The sequence below is a fragment of the Rhinopithecus roxellana genome, chromosome 2 (assembly GCF_007565055.1).
Source record: "Rhinopithecus roxellana isolate Shanxi Qingling chromosome 2, ASM756505v1, whole genome shotgun sequence".
Taxonomy (NCBI): domain Eukaryota; kingdom Metazoa; phylum Chordata; class Mammalia; order Primates; family Cercopithecidae; genus Rhinopithecus; species Rhinopithecus roxellana.
In genome coordinates this window covers 167,229,400-167,249,295 of record NC_044550.1, presented here as the reverse complement: position 1 = coordinate 167,249,295, position 19,896 = coordinate 167,229,400, and the positions used below count along the sequence as shown (strand labels likewise).

General features: G+C 49.2%; 1 protein-coding gene across 1 annotated transcript in view; it reads right to left on the bottom strand.

The window, feature by feature from the left end:
• The window catches only part of SLC2A9 (solute carrier family 2 member 9), a 177,059-nt gene extending 161,073 nt beyond the window's left edge, over window positions 1-15,986 (bottom strand). The window contains exons 1-2 of the mRNA XM_010357592.2: window positions 15,911-15,986; window positions 9,079-9,177 (exon numbers count right to left, since the gene is read on the bottom strand). The gene's annotated coding sequence lies outside the window, so the exon portion shown is untranslated. The remainder of the gene's footprint in view (window positions 1-9,078; window positions 9,178-15,910) is intronic.
• Window positions 15,987-19,896: the final 3,910 nt, after the last annotated feature.

Here is a 19,896-nt window from a genome sequence, read left to right as displayed (position 1 = left end):
ATAGTGTATGTTAACAAGATACACTAGCAGGTATCAGATACACTATACAGGATAGGGGTGGGCCATGCCAGAAAGACCAGCCATGTGATACAGGGTTGGGGCTTTGAGCCGAGTGACATCAGCCCTACCTCCAGCGAAGAGAGGAGGACCAAAGATTGAGTCCAACCTTATGGCCAATGATTTGATCAATCACATCTACATGATGAAACCCCAATAAAAACTTGGAACATTGAAGCCTGGGTGAGCTTTCCTGGTAGACAGCAGTCTGCGGGTGGAGAGAGAGCACCAAAGCTGGAATCCTTCCAGATCTTGCCCTGTGATCTCGTCTTGTGGCTTATTCTGATTTGTATCCTTTTTGCTATAATAAAGCTGTAATCCTAAGCGTAGCACTTCCTGAGTTCTGTGAGTCATTTGAGCAAATTATCAAACCGGAAGGGGTAGTGAGAACCCCCAAATGTGTTACCATATGTTCAGGGAACCCCTGAGCCTGTCGCTGGTGTCTGAAGTGAGGCCAGTCTTGTGAACAACTATGCTCTTAACCTGTGAAGTTTGGCCTAAATGGCTAGTTAGCATCAGGAGTCATGGCAAAGCCGTGTGCAAGGTACTTTAATAGACGCCAGGGAAACAAATGAAGAGTATTGTTTTGGGTGACACTTTGATCTGTACAATCCTAACTTTCGCTAAGCCTCCAAGCATTTTCCCCAAGCTGCAGGCCAGGAACTGCACAACCAGGCACCAAGTTCATTCTCTATCCTTGTGATTAGCCCTGAACTGTCCCTCCCACCTCACCTTCTGTTCCCCCAACCACGGCATTCCCTGTTTGCTTTCTAATTTTTATTTTCACTCATGCCTCCTATTCAACACACTCATTATCTCAACTTTGGTGCTTTTCCCTTGGTGACTTTTCTTAATGTCCATCCCCAAGTGGTCATTCTGCCTAGGCTGCCTGTTCTCTTGGGCTCATTGCAATGTGGGTTCCTCCTACAGTCATGGGAAGTGCATGAGTCCTGGGTCAGGAATCCATCCAGGTCCACCACCTCAATAGTTGCTTCTCATGGATCAGCTACTCTTGAACCCCACACCCCTTGACTTGTTTTTTGTCTTGGTTGGGCCCTTTTGGACTGAAGTCTGGGCTCCATATTGTCCGCCCTGCCACAGACCTTGCATTTCTTTTTTTTTTTTTTTTGAGACAGAGTCTCGCTCTGTCGCCCAGGCTGGAGTGCAGCGGCCGGATCTCAGCTCACTGCAAGCTCCGCCTCCCGGGTTTACGCCATTCTCCTGCCTCAGCCTCCCAAGTAGCTGGGACTACAAGCGCCCGCCACCTCGCCCGGCTAGTTTTTTGTATTTTTTAGTAGAGACAGGGTTTCACCGTGTTAGCCAGGATGGTCTCGATCTCCTGACCTCATGATCCGCCCGTCTCGGCCTCCCAAAGTGCTGGGATTACAGGCTTGAGCCACCGCGCCTGGCCAGACCTTGCATTTCTTTAGAACACTGCTTCCATAATCTTCCTGTGGGCTCTGTGGACAACACCCATGAGCAAGAGGAGCTTTGATGCTTTGCCCAGGCACTGGGTTTGCCCAGGCACCATCATCATGCTTTGCCCAGGCACCATCATCCCACCCAGGCCTGTATCAGCCCTGTCTGCCCATTTCAGTCCCTAGAGAATGGCCCTTGGGGCTCAGAAGCCCCCACTCCAGTCTGTGGGTCTCCATCCAGCCCTCAACAATCTCTCAGGTGGATTCAGACACTGGGTGCTCACAGGTACCAAGAGGACGTCTTTCAGCACAACTCTGGCAATCATCCCAGATGACTCTAGCAGTATAATGAAGTAGGTTCCAGGCACTGCAACATTTTCCTACCAAAGGTCAAGGATTACAATGGTATAAATCTGAAGCCATTTGCAAGGATTCAGATGAGCACATTTGCATGCATGACTGTCTGAAAATTCAGGCTGCATTTGATTGGTATGCAAATTATCCCTGAATTTGGCAGTCTTTTATAATAACTTCAGGATGTTTTAGACAGACAGGTAGGTAGATGGATAGACAGAAAGATACAACTATGCCAATTAGAGCTAGTCACCAGAAACAGAAAGGACAAAGCCTAGACAATCAGCAATACATGAACAAAAGAAAGGAGATTAGAAAGCAAATATCTTCAGGAAGACTTAGGTGCTCCCATTTAGACGCTATGCAGCACAGGCTGTGGATTAATTACTCAGCCAGCCAGCCCTCTGCCCAGAGGTACTAATGACACAAGGAATCTACAAGAGCCTCCTCCCTTTCCTAAAACTTCTAGCACAGGGGTTAGCCAACAATTGGCCAGCAAGTGAAATCCTAGACCACCATCTACTTTGTAAACAAAATTTTATTGGCACAGACCCTGGCCCATTCATTTACATATCATCTATAACTGCTTTATCTCTACATAGCAGAGTTCAGTAGTTGCAACACAGGCCATATGGCCAACAAAGCAAAAACCATGCACTATCTGGACCTCCACAGAACATTTGCTGGACCTTCACAGAACGTTTGCCGACTCACAGAATGCAGCAGATCAGCCTAGTGGAACAGAAAGAAGGGATACTCGGGAATTAGACAGATCAGGGTCCAAGTCCCCATCTGTGAACATGGTAGAGGTGGTCCTAGAATTTTTCCATAGGACAGACTCACAGCTGGCAATTCGTTTGAGAGTGAAGAGACCTAAGGACTTGCCTTGGACTCACTTTAAATTTAAATTTGTCCATTTGCTCATTTAGCAAATATTCTTTATGAATGCTTACCATGTGTCAGACATTGTTCTAGGTGCTGACACTGCAGACGCAAGGACCTTTCTAAAGTGAAGGGAAGGATGGACAAGAAGTAAAGGAATATATCATATCTCAGCTAGTGTTAAATACCACGAGGAGAAATAAATTCAGTGAGGGCTAAAGTGTGATGGAGGGGCGCCACTTTGGATAGGTTGGTCAGGGAAGACATTTCTGAAGAGAGAATGTCTGAGCAGAGGCCAGAAGTAACCAAAGGAAAGTGCACAGGCAAATCAGAGGAAGAGTATTGCAGCCAGCAGGAGCAGCATGCACAAAGGCCCTGAGGTTCCAGTGTGCAGTGTGTTTGAGGGGAAGCAAGTGGGGAGAAGGTTGTGTAAATGGAGAAGAGGGAATGAGCGGGGAAATGATGACAGAGTGGTCACAAGGCCCCAGGTACCATGTAGGTCACCACAGTCTGGCTTGCTTTCTAGATATAGCAGGTTTTGAGCAGAGGGACAATACCTTCTTCCTTCATTTGTCAAGGATCCCTTTGGCCTTTGGGTGGAGAATAAACTGCAGGAACCGGAGTGGAAACAGAGAAACCAGTTAGGGTTTAGTCTAGAGAGTGAACAGAGCCTAGCTACTGTGGTGTTCATCATGGTGATCAATGCACCAGCACAGCACAGATAACCCTGAGTTTCAACAGCTAAGGACAATAAGAACCTCTTGCCAGTTCATGCGAAGTCCAGTGTGCATTTAACGGTTCTCTGCCATCGGGGAAAGAAAGAACTGAATATCCTGAGGGTTGCTGCCAAAAACCAGGCCTCATGCGGCCTATCAGCACCTCTGTTCACATCCCACCCACCAAGCTGGCCAAGGACCCTTGCAGATGCATGAGGCGTAGGTGTTCTCTTCCAAATGGGGCACGAAAAGTAGTCAGATCCTGGGGATTCTTGGAAAGTCGGTGGCCAGGAGGCACATCCAGGTGATCGTGTTGAGGAGAGGTCAGTGGGAATTTTTAGGAAGTGTCCCATCCCTGAAACTTGGATGCATTGGATCAGTTTCCTCGCCTTTAAAAGGGGGTTAGTGATGGCTCCCTTGCAATATTGTAACAAAGATCCAATGTGTGCACAATTCTGAACCTCAGCCAAGTGCAGAGCTAGTGCCCAGAGGTGAGTTATTTTTGATTTCAGCATTACAGGAAGTTTCCAAATATCTGAGGAGAGAGGAGCACCGAGACTTTTTAAGGTTGAGGCTGCCACGGCAGCTACTGCATGGATTGTTCTAATGGTGCAAGCTGCCTCCCCCGAAGGTAAATGCCCATGGCCTGCAGTCTGTGCCCCGATCACCTGGGCCCCCAGTTATCCAACAGCTGGAGAGGCAAAGCTGGCTGGGCCGGCGACTTGCGAGACTGGGCCAGTGCTAAAGACAGCATCCCTTCCCATGGGGCGGCATCCACACACCACCCCCTGGTGGCAGCCTTTGTTCATCATCTCCGCGAGCAGACACCCACCCAGCACCCAAAGCAGCACTAATATCTGTACCTCTTCCATTCCAAGGGTTTCTTTCTTCTTCTCAAGAGCCCAACACCCCAGGTGAAGCCTAGCTCTCACACTGCAAACCCCCACCAGGCTTGGGTCCTTCCAGCCTGCGTTAGATCCCATTCCTTAGAGTCTCTGCTTTGTTCCTGGTCTCCCTGGTCCTGGCGCTGCCTCACTCACCCACTCCTATGTGCACTGCCAGGGGAAGAGAGAATTCGAGGTGATCACTGGACGCTGGGCTGAGCTCCTCCAGCATCACGTCTCCTTTAATTTCACAGCGACCTCACAAGGGGCTCGACACCAGCCCTCCACAGAGGCACCCACGTGGGGAGCTGGGATTCTGTGCAGGCCTGCTCAGCTCACACTCCGGGTGGTCTCCACCTCGGGAGGGCCTCCCAGGGTGAGCCTTGGCCCTCAGCCTGCTCATAGCCTGGGTGGTGCCAGATCATGCTCCTGTTCTGGCCTCCACAACCTTTCTGGTCTGGCCTCAGCTCCCCTTTCCAGCCTCTACCTCTCCAGCCCCTTAGGCCTCACATCCAGTTACCCTCAGGTCTTCACCATTCCCAGAAAGCCTTGAGCTTGCTCTTTCAAGCCCCAGAGAGGCCCCACTGACCTTCCCAGATAGAATAAAGTCCTTCAGCTGTCCTGTGGCTCCATGCAGCCTGCCTCACTGTCTGGTATTTATTAAGCCTCTGTCACTGCTGCTGGTCTGGGGGCACCTCGAGGACATGGACGTATGTCGTATTCATCTTTCTACCCCAGACACAACAAGGTCAACACCCAGGGAAGGGCGCTGAAGGATTGCCTGAAGAGTTGTCCCTCTCTTCTCACAAAGCAGCATGAGTAAACATAAAACATCAGGACCTTTAGGCAGAGCAGAGAAGAGGTTACATGACTGCAAACCCCACAGGGAGGGGAAGAGTTTGGAGAGTGATTCTACCTAATAATGAAGCCGTATTTGGTTTCTCAGTTGGATCAGGTCCTTTATGAGGATTGCTCTACGAGATCCCTGAGGGAGGGAGGGGTCGGGACAGGATTCAGACAATCACAGGTTCCTACCTGTAACACGATGGCAGCATCATCCACCTTGTCCTTCAGCCCCTAGGTTGTTGCAGTGAAACCTTGCCCTGTATTTTGGTTGGTAGATGGACAGGTAAGCAGCCCTGGACTTGCTGTGGCTCCTTGCATCTCCCCTTGTTCCTCTTTGCCTTCATTGATCATGCCAAACTCCCCCACAGCTGGACTGCTGGTGCCTGCCATTAGTGGTCAGGGCAGGAAGGAGGGGTGGAGCGCATGGCATAGGTCTTGGATTCAGACAGACCTGGGTTTGAATTCCAGCACTGCCCCCTCCTGGCTGTGTGATCCTGGGCAAGTTGCTTAAACTCTGAGCCTCTGTTTCTTTGTTCATGAAATGAAGGTAACATCAATAATTAATTACCTTGAGCCGAATTGTGTCCCCTCCAAAAATGTTGCATGACATTTTCGTTGCAAGGATGGGGCGCGTTGAAGCCCTAACCCTGATGTGATGGTATTTGGAGATGAGGCCTTTGGGAGGTTACTGGGGTTAGCGGAGGTCTGGGGGTGGCCTCATGGTGGGATGAGTGTCTTGCTCCCTTGCACTTTTCCTCCCTCTGCTGTGTACAGACAGTGAGAAAGAGGCCATCCGCAAGCCGGAAGGATGGTCCTCACCAGACAACGAATCCACTGGCACTTTGATTTTGGATTTCCAGGTTGGAGAAGTATAGGAAAATAAATGTCTATTTCTGAAGACCCCAGGCTGTGCTATTTTGTTACAGCCAAAGACACTGACGTCTCAGTATTTCTGAGAATGGAATGCGCCTGGCACGCAGTACATTTTGGCAGAGTTGATGAGCTGGTGATCACAGTCTCTGCTCCTCTTCAAAGACAGATGGCACATGCTGGGAAGTAGCTGCCCAACTGGGGATGACACTTCCCAGCCCCTGGATCTGGGCAGATGGCTCAGTCCTGGACTCAAGGCCTTCTCGGGGTGCTTGCTCTGGGCTCCGATAAAGTATGCATGACAAGCCATGGTCTCGAGGTTTAAAGGACATCAGGCTAAAAAGTGCCTCGTGATGTCTCAAGACCGAACACCTTGCTGTTCATGCTGGCCACAGAGGCAGAGCTCTGATATCCTGAACAAGAAGTCCCGTGGCCTAACACTGGCTGGCACAGAAAGGATCTGTTTTAAAAATGACTGAAGATGTGTCTGATGCCTGGGAAACCAGAAGCCCACCCAGGGCCAAACTCTGGCTCCACTTGCTATGTGACTGTGGGCAAGTCAGTGAACAGCGTGCCTCACTTTCCTCATCTGTAAAATGGGGATAATGATGACCCATACCTCACAGGGCTGTCATGAGGGTGCACTGAGCTGATTAATGCGTCAAAACTGCATAGAGGAGGGTCTGCACCTCATGCGGGCTTTTTCCATCTGTGCTGTTACTGATGCTGCCATAATATATGTTATTCATCTTAAGAAACGTAAAGGCCACCCTGGCTGCGTAGGTCTTCAGAAATCCCCTCCTCTCCCGAAATGGAGGGAGGGCACGTTAAATCCTCTTTGTCTGGCTTACCATGGTCTTTCCCATTAAATACCTCTAAACTCTGGCCCTTCCTGTCCTTCTCACTGACACCAAAGTTACTTTTCTAAAAAACAGTGAGCATATTAAATAAGTAAATAAATAAGGGGGCACGTGTTCTCAGGATCTCCTGAGGCTGTGTCATGGTTAAAGAAAAGCAAATTTTAATGTAAAAAACTGTGAGTTGTAAACCCCCACCCCCATGAATCTGCCATGGCTCCCCAGTGCCCAAGACTACAATCCTGATCCTCAGCCTGAGATCTTAGGCCCTCTTCTTTTGACTTCATCCTGCTTTTCCACCTGTTCTTTCATCCCAGCTCCCCATTCCCCCAGGTACTGGCACATCACACGCTACTAACTTCCTACTATGCCACCATGTGGGCACAGCCGGGCCTTTGTGTGTGTGCTTCAGCTCCCTACCTCCCTGGGACACCTGTGGAAATCCTACACATCCCTCATGGCTCAGCTCAAATACCACCTCCTCCAGGTTGTCTTCCCTGATCCCCAGAATTGGACACATCATAAACTCTCAACAATGCTTGCTGAATGAATAAGTGAGTAACAGGATTGCTCCTTCCTCATGTTCCCACAGTCAGTGCTTGAAGCCATATCATTCTATCCCAGGTGCAAGTTTCACATATCTCTGCTCCACAAGCCATGAGTGCAAAGGATCTCCCCCCTCTCACCTGGATGTTTTCATGAACTTTCAAGATGAAGCAAGAGTCCAAATTCCTAGCCCTCTTTCAAAGACAAATATGGGCAAGTCAGATCCCCATCTTGAGATGATGCCACAATGACAAAATCAAAGATCACCGACTGTTGCCAGTGCTTGCTGAAGCCATCTAGGACCCCTGGTTTTCAACCTGTTTTTAGCAACAGAACTGAACAATGTCAAATAATTAACAAACTTTTTCAACATAGAACTGATCTGCGCAAATAGTCCTTAGATCCCTGAGGCACCTCTGCAAAATTCCAGGGCTCCTGGGAACCTTTGAGGCTCAAGGGCCCAGGCTTCCCCTGTGTTTTATACACAAGGATGCTGGACTCCCAAGCAAGGAAATGCCTGGAAGGCACTCAGGGCTGTCCTCCGCCTGCTTCCTGTCTGCCCCCAAAACAGCCTGTGCTCCAAGAACCTGGAGCTCCCTACATTTCCTCAGATGTGTCCTACAACCCTGGCCCCATCCATCACTCCACCTTCCAAACTTGGTCAGGCATCACTTCCTGCAGGAAAGCTTCCCTTAACCCTCCATCCTGCCCTTACCCGTTGGTGATGGTAGGTCAAAACCAAAGCCAGCACCCACAGGATAGCACCTAACCCTTACAGCCTAGGCAGGTGGGACCCAACCTTTAACTGCAAACTAGAGGCAAAATGTGAAGAGGGCCTGGTAGAATTGCACCTGGATCTGATTTCAGAGTAAAACACAAGCCAAAGATGGGTCTTATCCAGCAGATACCTGAGTGGCCTCTGGTTGTAATTTAAAGTCAACAACAATAGGCCGGGTGCAGTGACTCAAGCCTATAATCCCAGCACTTTGGGAGGCCAAGGTGGGCAGATCGCTTGAGGCCAGGAGTTCCAGACCAGACTGGCCAACATGGCAAAACACCATCTCTACAAATACAAAAATTAGCCGGGTATAGTGGCGCAGGCCTGTAGCCCCAGTTACTCAGGAGGCTGAGGCCGGAGAATCACTTGAACCCGAGAGGCGGAGGTTGCAGTGAGCCAAGATCGCAATACTGGACTCCAGCCTGTTGACAGGGTGAGACTCCATCTCAAAGACAGATAGATAGATAGATAGATAGATAGATAGATAGATAGATAGATAGATATCAACAACAACAAAACAAATCAAGAAAATGTCCAAGTTTCCAGGCATAAGGCCCCTCCTGCTCCCTTTCCCGGCATTAGAGGCCAGAGGACAGCTCCCCACCCCACCCCGGGACTTCCGAAGACCCCTCTCACTAGTCTCCCAACGTTCTCTCAGGACACCCACCCTCCAGCCGCAAGAATTGTCATTCCCCCACCCCCTGTCCCGTGTCATCATTGTCTGTTTCTGTGCCTCCCCCCCGAACGGGGGCTGATCTGTGTCCCTGCGGTGTCCCGCACGAGACCCGGCGCTGGAGCCCAGGGCCCTTGCGCACCCGAAGGTTTCCGCGGGGCCGCAGTGCCCTCTGCCGGGCCTTGGCGCGCACTCACCGGGGCGGGGGCGTTCACCACTCACAGGTTGTAGCCGTAGAGGAAGGAGGAGCCGAAGGCGCCCGCGAGGGAGGCCAGGAGGAGTGAGCAGGACCAGTCCTGGCGGGAGAGGAAATCACGTCAGAGCCGGCACCAGGCGCGCAGCCAGGTCCAAGGGAAGACCTGGAACGTTCCCTCAGCTGCGGGAGGCCTTCCGGGGGAGAAGTCCTTGTCCTTGGCTGGGATGGAGACAGAGAAGAGACGCAAGTTGGGGGCCTGCAGACAGGGTTCCTGTCGACGTCCGCGTGCGCAGGCCGGGCGCCCTCAGGTTTAGCAGCCACGCCCTTGCCTTCCTTCCGGGTTGCGTGAGGATCCCTGAAACGCAGACCTGAAACGCGGTTTTCAGCAGGTGCTCTGAGCAGCTCCACATGATCCTTTTAGCGAATTTGGCGAGTGTCCGACCCGTACAGAAAAATGCAAAGCCAGACTCCAAGCGCTATCAGCCAGGCGTGATTCTAAGCACTTTCTGAGCATTGTCTCTGAGTCTTTAGATCAGTGCTGTTATATCCTGTATTACAGGTGAGGAAAGAGGGGCACGGAGCGTGGCTGGTGCTATCTGTGATGGGGACTGAAGTCCAGGTGGCCTGGCTTCAGTGCCTCTATAGTCACCACTGCACTGTCCCCTGGTGACTCGTCACCTGAGTGCAGTGTCCAGGGGCCTGAGATTGCTGACAACCACACAGATGTGCACATACTGTTCTAGGCTGAGGTGTCAAACTACAGGAGCTGGTCCAAGCCTCGGGACAAGGGCGTGCAGACATAGAGATGGAAGGTTTGGCACAGAGAACAGTGTGTCTGCCTTGGTGTTGTCCTGTCCTGCAGCTCCATCTAAAGACAGCCACCACCAGGACAGGGCCATAGGGCAGAAACACCTGGATCCCTGGCAAAGACTGACAAACTGGCACAAGCGAGGGCAGGAGGGACGGCCATCCTCAGCTGGTGAGGGAATATAGGCCAAGTGGACAGGGACCAGGTGCTCCAGAATGCACTTTCTTTGCCATCATTTGACATATTTGTGAGTGTGTGTGTTTTGTAGGCGCCAGGCCCTGACAACACTGTGGGGATGCAGCAGTGAAGAAGACAGATGGGTCCACTGTTCAGGGACCTGAATCAGTCAAATCCCATCTGGAAGGGAATGTGGTTCTCTGATGGCCACTTCCCTACTCTGCCCATCTCATTTGTGCTACCAGCCACAAGATAGAGCTTTGGGGCTTTGAGCCAAGTGATATCAGCTTTACCTCCAGGGACAGCCCCATCCGCTGTAGGAGCCTGATCAAGTGACTTGACTTTTCTGGGGCTCAGCTTACCCATCTGTGAAATGGGATCTCAATAGCAGCCCTGGCCACATATGTTGTTGACGAGCTGCTGCAGAGGAGGCGCTCCATAGAGGCTGCTGATCACATGCGGGGGCAAGAGGGAGCATTTATAAGCCTTGGGGATGGGTGCTGCCGAGTGAAATATAGGACCAGAATATTTTTCTACAGTGAGAGGAGCTTGAGCTGAATGGGGATCCCCAATGGAACAGAATCACATTTCAGATGAAACGCCTGTTGTCTATCATTCTTTCTCTTTAAACCTATACTCTGAGTCTCGGCACAGATACCACTTCTTCTGAGCCCCTGGACTTGTGCTGAGCATCGTTTCTGTGCCCTGTGCCTTCTTTGCTCCCAGCCCCGATGACCTTAGAGGACACAGACTCCTCCCTTATCTGCACCCCATCAGATTGGGAGCACCTGGTGTGAAGTGCCCCTGCCAGAGGCTGGTGAAGGGCAGGTGGGGGCCGTCTCCTGCCTCAGCTGTGCTCCCCGGAGCCCTCTGCCTGTGTGGCCCGCCTGTGCCCTCCACCCACTTCCCACTCACTGCAGGGGCAGAGGGCGCCCACTGACCGACGGTGCTGCTGCCCATGCTGTGCCCCAGGGAAGGTAAGAAGAGGGACCCCACCATACAAGCATGGAGCAGGGTAGTCTGCCACCACAGCCTCGTTCCATGTACACACCCAGCCTACCAGAGACGCTGTTGCCCCAGTCAGCTGGGGCTTGGAGAGAGTATGCCAAAGTCACACAGATGGAGAAGTGCAACTCAAACTGGGGCCTCCCTGCCTCAAAGCCCCAGATCCCCCAGCCACACGCTGCTAGGGTGGGGCTGAGCACTGTCCCATGGCTGCCACCCAGGCCTGCCCTACCCACAGCCCTCCAGCCATGCAGAAAAGGTGTCTGTATTTACCTTTCTTCTCCTCCCACCTGGCACCCCGCTCCTCAGGTGGTCACACTCCAGCAGTGCCCTCCCTGGCCCTGGAGGCCCAGCATGGCTGGTGTCATCTGTGAGGGGAACTAGGCCCAGTTCCTTGGAATTCATATATTTTTCCTTGCCACAGGTCTCGGTGACCCAGCTGATGGCTTGGTCCAGGGACCCCAGACTCTGCCAAGGCATCTCCGTGGATGAGGAGGCAGAGTCCACTTGAAGGAGGGCGGGAGTTCCCGACAGGAAGTGTGGCAATTTGATCATGCCTGAACAGGAAACGGGCAACATTTTTTCCCTGCTCCTAAGTTATTACAACAACGAAACAGTCCAAAAAGGGAAATCTGTCCTCTCCAGGATTACCACCCAGGGGGTGGATTTTTTTTTTTTTTTCTTAGCGTCTTTTTATTTTTCTCTCTTAACAAAGCCTGGAGCAGGGTGACCGCCATTAACCTAGGATACCTCCCTAATGCTTGAAACAGAATGGAGAGGTGGCTGAATTTGACTCAGAAGCCTGGATACAGCTCTGCCCCTGACTCCTCCATTTTTTTTTTTTTTTTTTTTGACTGAGTCTCTGCCTGTTACCAAGGCTGGAGTGCATTGATGCAATCTCTGCTTACTGCAACCTCCGCCACCTGGGTTCAAGCAATTCTCCTGCCTCAGCCTCCCGAGTAGCTCGGACTACAGGCCGTGCACCACCACACCTGGCTGGCTGATTTTTGTGTTTTTAGTAGAGACTGTGTTTCACCATGTTGGTCAGGTTGGTCTTGAACTCTTTACCTCAGGTGATCTGCTCGCCTCAGCCTCCCAAAGTGCTGGAATTACAGGCGTGAGCCACCACGTCCAGCTGACTCCTCCACTTTTTAACTGTGTGTCCTCAGGCAAGTCACTTTATTCTCTGAGCTGCCACTTCTACCACTGCAAAATGGAATATTGACCCCACTCTGACTGTCCTGCAGACTTATTCTGAAGCTCAAATAGAAAACAGCCAGGCCCAAGTGGCATGCTGGAAATGAGCGTGGGCTATCCTGGAGCCTACAACAAAGGCGAGGGCTGTGGGTTTGGAAGAGAAAGAATTCGCCTCGTAGTCATTACTCCGTCCTGCTCATTCAGCACTGGCTGAGGGGACATGTCCTGTGTGCCAGCCCCAGGCTGGCTCAAGGACAGTATTGAGAAAGCGAGGACCTCATGCACGCCAGGAGGTTGTGGGAATCAATTGATCACATGGCCATGTTGCCTCAGATGCCAGAGAAGCACCTTCAATTTTGGCTAGGACAGTTTGTTACCAGAAGCAGAGAGCAGTGCAGAGGCTGGGCCAGAGCCAGGGACAGGCTTGGTGAATGCACAATGTCCAGGAGGCAAGGTGGGGCTCAGTCCACAAAAGAGAGACCAAAAAGTTAGCAAAGTACATTTAGTAAAAAGCACACACTAAAATAAAAGGTGTGGAGTACAGCAGACATGCCAGGAACCTGGAATGTGAAACGCACACAGAAACATCCAGCCCTGACATGCATGGTGGTGGGAATGTAGCTGCTCAAAGCAAGTGGGGAACCAAGACTTGCAAAAAGGAAAACGACCCCTCAGGAGTTAGGCTGGGGATGTTTTGAGCACACCAGTCATTCAGTGCAATCGTCCTTCTGCATATTAATTTGTCAGGCACGCCCCTGGGAGAAGTGGCTATTTCTTGAACTGGATTTCAGCCATGCAGCCTGGTTTCCTCATTGAGTGGTGGGCCTAGAGCAGCATTCTGATGTGCACATCCTTAATTATAACATGACCTAAAAAGGCAGGATTCCCCAGGACAGCATGAAGGAGGCACCACACCAATCTCAGCTGGATCTCAGAGACCCCTTGGAGGAGGTGGCTTCTAAGCAGATGGAGAAGTATATGGGGTGAGAGGGCAAGGAGCCAAGGCCTGCAGACACAGATGCCTGCAGTGTGTGGGAGGAAGTGAAATTGTCAGTGGGGCATGGTTGGGGCCTGAAGTGCAGGAGATGGGCAGAGGAGGGGCAGGGACAGCCGCATCCCTGTGCATGGAGGGCCCCTCTGCCCCTATGCTGTCCTGATGGGGACTGCATTTTCATCACCTCATTTACCCCTCCTCATCCCATTGCTGTGTCTCCCTTCTCTATACCCTCCCTGTTTCCTCATCTGTAACAGTGGGGACCTCACCAGATTTTGCTAAAGTACAAATTGGATCAGATGACCCCTCATCCCGTTGAAAATTGCTTCGTAGTTCTCTGTTGAGATTGAAAATTCAAAAGGCACCAGAAATTAGGCAGTTGACATGAATGTGTAACAGCTGGACAGAAAGTAAGAGGGGGGGATGGGTCCCTCCCGGACCCAGATGGCAGCTAACCAGGGCTCCTGGTAGCCAGAGCACCTGCCTCACCTTCAGCTCATGTTACACGTGCACAGGGCTTTCCCAAGTGTGTTCACATTCATGATACCATCCAGTCCTCAGAGGAACTATTAGACCTACATTTTGGTGCAACAACTGAAGTTCAGGGGCAGCATGCAGGAGTCTGCCTCCAAAGCCAGGACCGGGTCCCCATTCCACAGGGCCAGCAGCCCCGCACTCCAGGCAACTGCTAAGGAAGCAACTCCTATCACAGATGAAGTCATAAGACAAACATCCCCAGATGTTCTGGGCTGGGGCACGTTCCGCCTGCTCTGACACTCATCGCTTCCTTCATTCACTCATAACTTGCCTATCTTTATGAAGTTCCTACTCATTCAGGTTCTCCTGACCTTGCTGAGGCCCTCCCTTCTGACTGCCCTGAACTGTGCTCACCCTTCAGCACTTAACTCCCTCGCCACCTCCTTCCAGCAGCCTCCCCAACCTCTTGCTGCCTCTGTGCTCCACGTGGGCTGCTCACAGGTGCCTTCCCCTCTGCACAGGAGCTCACCACGGGCAGGGATAGTGTGCATCTCAATGGGCTGATTGTGTGCCCCCAGATTCACATGTTGAAGTCCTCACCTCCAGCACCTTACAATGTGACTATATTTGGAGATAGGGTTTTTGAAGAGGTAATTAAGGTTAAATGAGGTCATGTGTATGGGGCTGTATTCCAGTATGCCTGGTGTCCTTATAGGTAGAGGAAATGAGGACACAGACACACACAGAGGGATGACCACGTGAGGATGCAGGGAGAAGGCAGCCGCTTACGCCAAGAAGGGAGGCTTCAGAAGGAACTAACCTGCTCACACTTTGAGCTTGGACTTCTGGCTTCCAAGACTGTGAGACAATACATTTCTGTTGTTTAAGCTGCCCAGCCTGTGGGACTTTGTCATGGCAGCCTCAGCAAACCCACAGTGTCCTAAGCCTCTTTGTATTCCTAGCCTTCCTCTAGCCTGGCTCAGGGACAGGGTCCAGTAGATAGGCATCACTTCTGGAATTGACCTTAAACTGTCCTCTGGATGATTTCCTAAGGCTAAAAAGTTGTCTTGGACGAGGTGGAAATTTTCTAACAGGGAAGAGTTGGAAAAGAAGGGGGGTTTTCTATTGAGTATCATTTAAGCAGAATGTTTGAAATGACTACATCCCTTCCTTCATTACACCAAATACTTAGACAGTAGATTCTTGACTCACCTAATGTAAGCACCAAGAAAAGAGATAGTGTCCACTTAAATTGCTGTCTATTTGGCATTATTCTTGCATGGGGTCTTGGGTAACCTCAAACAGGTGACTGCACCCTTATCCTCCATTTCACACCTCTATGGGGACAATGATGTTCAGTTTGCCAGTTTCACACTTTGTTGACAACTTGGTAAATGGACTTGTGTTGATCTCTGTCCTACCGAATACAGGTTTATTATAAATACAAATACATTTTCCCTGGAGTCACAATAGCTTTCACAACCATCACAGGAGACGAGGCACAGATAGTCCAAGGTTTAAGAAGGATTCAAACCTGTACTAGCCACATAGCCTTGGACAAGTGGCTTCATCCCTATCTGAGCCTCAGTTCATTGCCTGCAAAATAGGGCTAGTGATGCCCTCACCATGGTTTGATCCAGACAGAACCATGTAAAGAGTCTGTCTTTAAATGGGAGCCCTATGTAAAGGTCCAGCACAGAGGAGGCGCTCTCTGGCTATTGGTTCTTGAATCAGGTTTAAAGAGAGGGTCTGATGAGTCCCAAGAAGAAAGAAAGTCATTCTATTAATAGCTGCTGAGGACTTCCTGGAGGAAGGGGCAGGTGGACTAAGCCTTGTGATGGATTAGGGGGTGGGTTTTAGTGTATCTTTAAGGATGATGACATAATCATTGTCAACATCAATGTCCCCTTGTTGAGAAATGACCTTTGTAATGGAGACTTTTGCCCCAAGCCCAGAAAGTCACCAGCAGATCAGGACTGTCAGTTTCACTCTTCTGAGCCTCACCCCATACACTCTACAATCCCGATGCCTCCTTCCTATAGAACTTGGCTTTCAGCTGCTGCTCACTCTTTTCTCTGCCCAGCTTCACCTTAACAGCCTCCCCTTGACCCAGGGGGAAGGGGGAACTACCCCCTGGGTGACCAGAATAGGGAGACAGAAAAAAAAAGCACTGACCAATTTCTTTTTCGCTGAATCACTTTCATCTTCTCCTTGGTCCTTTTTACTGAGTTTCATGGTTCACTTTTCAGGTATTGAACTTTTGTTGTTGTTATTTCTGAGAAAGAAAAAAGAAAGAAGCCATTAGACAGCTGCTTTCTCGGGTGTGCAAGTCAGCGGAGGTGGCCCGGAGCAGCCTTTGAAAGGTTTGCTGTGAGGAGCTCTGGCCGGGATGCCAGGATGAGACTCAGCAGCATCCTCACTTGGGCACCTCCCTGCTCTCCTCTGTCCTCAGTTTCTCTATTTTTGAGTGCAGGGCTTCCCACATTTGCCTTGTTGCTTATTAAATACAGGCTGCTCTCTGGAATATTTTCATTCAGATGGTAATTCTTATGATGAGGCACATTTTGAAAACACTAGGCGAGCTGTCTCCAAGATGTAAAAATAAAATCAGTGCAAATTAAAACAAAGTGCCAATCTCACCTGTCAAATTGGAAACGGTTACCAAAATCATACCCTGAATCCCTGGCATGACAGAAGTAGAAAATTCTATAGCTTCTCTGGAGTTTGGAAATATGTTCCTAGAACCATAAAAATATTTCTGCCCTTTTGCCCAACTACTACACTTACAAAAATGCATTCTAAAGCAGGAATAAAAATGTGCACAAGGAGCTAAGGTCAAGATGTTCATTGCAGCATTTTCCATGTTGGAAAAATGGTATTTATAATAGGATTAAAAAATGCCTAGCAGAAAAATATGTATAAATTGCAATACATCCATATGATGAAGTCTTACCGAGTCCTTAAAAATAATTATGTGAAGGAGTCCTTTAAAAAAATAGGACTGGCATGGTGGCTCACGCCTGTAATCCCAGCACTTTGGGAGGCTGAGGCGGGCAAATCACGAGGTCAGGAGTTCAAGGCCAGCCTGGCCAAGATGGTGAAACCCTGTTTCTACTAAAGATACAAAAAATTAGCTGGACATGGTGGCGTGTGCCTGTAATCCCAGCTACTTAGGAGGCTGAGGCAGGAGAATCACTTGAACCCAGGACGTAGAGGTTTCAGTGAGCCGAGATTGCACAATTGCATTCTAGCCTGGGTGACAGCATGAGACTCTGTCTCAAAAATCAGTAAATAAATAAATAAATAAATAAATGAGAATATTTGATGCCGGGGGAAATGCTCATAATAAATTCTTAATTGATAAGAAAAAGGAAAATATATAAACAAACATTATTCAACATTAGTTGTGGGGTGGGGCGAGGGGGGTGGGATAGCATTAGGAGATATACCTAATGTAAATGACGAGTTAATGGGTTCTGCACACCAACATGACACATGTATACATATGTAACAAACCTGCACACTGTGCACATGAACCCTAGAACTTAAAGTCTAATAAAAAAGAAAAAAATAGATGCCCTTTTAATAGATTCACAAAATATATGTACTTAAACTATGTTCACGTGTCTTTTTGCTTAAACCTAAAACATCATATTTATACATTAAATTATTTATTCAACAAATATTAAGTGCCTCATATTCTAGGCTATGGGGATACAATTCTGAAGAAGGCAGACCTTGCCCTGCCCTCATGAAGCTCACACTTTAGGAGAAGAGGTAGTTTCAGAAGAGCAAACAGACTATGCATGGACGAGTGGAAAGGGAGAGGCCTGGGCCAGCACAGGATGGGACAGCAGCAGACACCGGCCGCAGAGATGAGCAGAGGACAGATGTATATTTATGGACATGGAAAATAGACAGAAAGGCAGAAAACCGACCAAACCATTACTAGTAGTTACCACTTGGCCAGGATATTCTAGTCAATTTTTATCTTATTATTTGTTTTCCTATAGTTTTCTAATATTTTGCAGTGAAAAAAATACTTCTATAACTAAAGAAGTTTCTCAAATTGCTTTAAATTAAGAAAACAAACTGATGTAAGATTTAAGTTCTTAAAGTCTCAGGTAGCCAGGTAGAGTTAAAACAATGCTTGAATGTCCTGCCTCCTAGGACAGAAAATACAATTCTGGAAGAATATCCATTTCTTACAGTTTGATGGGCTCTGAGCTACTGATTTAGGCTCAGCTGGTCTGACAAGAATGATGGTTGCTGAACCACTGGGTCCAAACTTTACTGTGATATTCAAGGCCCTGCACTGAGGGGCCAGCCCCTCCCCTCACATCCCAGCATGCATGTGAGGGGAGCACCAGCCTCTGGACCTCCACGTTCCTGTAACCTTTTGCTTCTCAGGCCGGTCTTCCATTGCATAGGCTGCACCATTGGCCTGGGATGTCTTTGCTCCTTTCTCTGTCTCACCTTCAAGGCTCACTTCCTCTGTCCATTTGTCCCTTCTGGAAATCTGAATCACTTCTCCTGTGCATCCCACAGTGTATCCATTAGTCCGGCAGGAACCAGAAGGTATGGGCTGACTGTTCTCTCATCTGTGCCCTTGCCATTGACTGTGACCTATATGTAATGGTTCATTTTATGTGTTGAGTTGGTTAGGCTGTGGTGCCCAATTGTTTGACCAAACATCTGGAGAATTGTCCAGATATTGCTGTGAAGGTATTTTTTTTCAATATGATTAATGTTTGCAATCAGCTGATGTTAAGTAAAGCGGATGACTCTCCATAATGTGGGTGAGCCTCACCCAATCATTTAAAGACCTTAAGAGAAAAAGCTCAGGTCCCCTGCAGAGGAAGGATTTGGCCTCAAGACCGCAACACAGAAATTCTGCCTGTGTTTCCCACCTTCAGAACAAGACTGCAGGCAACATCAGCCTTGCCGGAAGTTCTAGACTGCTGGCCTGCCTTATGGATTTTGGGCTTACCAGCTCCCACAATTGCATGAGCCAATTTCTTGAAATAAATTTAGCCAGATAGACAGACAGATAGGAAGTGTGTGTGTGGTGTGTGTGCATGCATGTGTATTTATTTATTCATGTTACTGGTTCTGTTTCTCTGGAGAACCCTGACTGATACACTCCTATACTCCTCACGCTCCGGGGCCATAACCGATTCATCTCTGTGTCACAGTCTGACAGAGTTCCTGGCCAGAGGTAGGCAGGGTAAGCAGAATAGATGGAGTGGAAGAGAGAGGAAGAGATGAGACAGAATGGAGTCAGGTGGGATGGGAGGGGACAAAGAAAGCCAAAATGACAGTAGTCATGGCCACCACCCTGCTCGCCTTGAGGGACTCACTCTTTCATTCTAGTTCATGTGAATGACTGTCTCTGCAAAACTCCAGGAACCGCCATCCTCACAGATGACATGGTAAATGTCCCTTTAGAAGTATGCAACATGGCGGCCCTACAGGTGCCTAAGGATGAAAATTGTCTCCAGATTATTAAGCAAGAGTCACGATTTGAGAAGATGTGAGTGGAGTAGAAAGAGCAAGGCCATTAGAATCAAGACCTGAGTCCCCATCTGGCTTTGCCACTGTGATCCAGGGCAAGTGACTTAACTTATAAGTTTATTTCCTTATCAGTCAATTGAAGATAGATATCATTCTCTCATATTATGATTGTTAAATGAGGGATATAGTAGCTAACAGGTCCTGCGAGATGCCTGGCAAATCCTTGTTATATCATTTATGGCAACTATCATTCGCTGAGCTAGAGAAGACTCGGAAAGTAACAGATTTGCGGGTGGGGGAAAATGAACAGTTCTAGTTAGGAAATGTTGACCTAGAAATGTTTGTGGGACATCAAATCATACATATCGCTGGGGCAGCTGGAAATAAGAGTGGTGCTCAAGAAGTGGTCTGGGCTGGAGACAAATCAACTGGTATTTAATGCCATGGGGTTAGGGGAGGTCACCCAGGGAAAAAGGGCAGAAGGGGAAACTTTCTAAGAAACTCTAACCTGGAGAGAAGCTAGAGATGGTCAATTTCAAAGGAGACTGAGTCAGAGAAACAGGGAGAGCAAGGTGTTAGGAGTGGCAAGACAAGAACTATAAGGAGATGTGAGTGAATATTAATCAGGGGTCACGTAAGAGGCATGA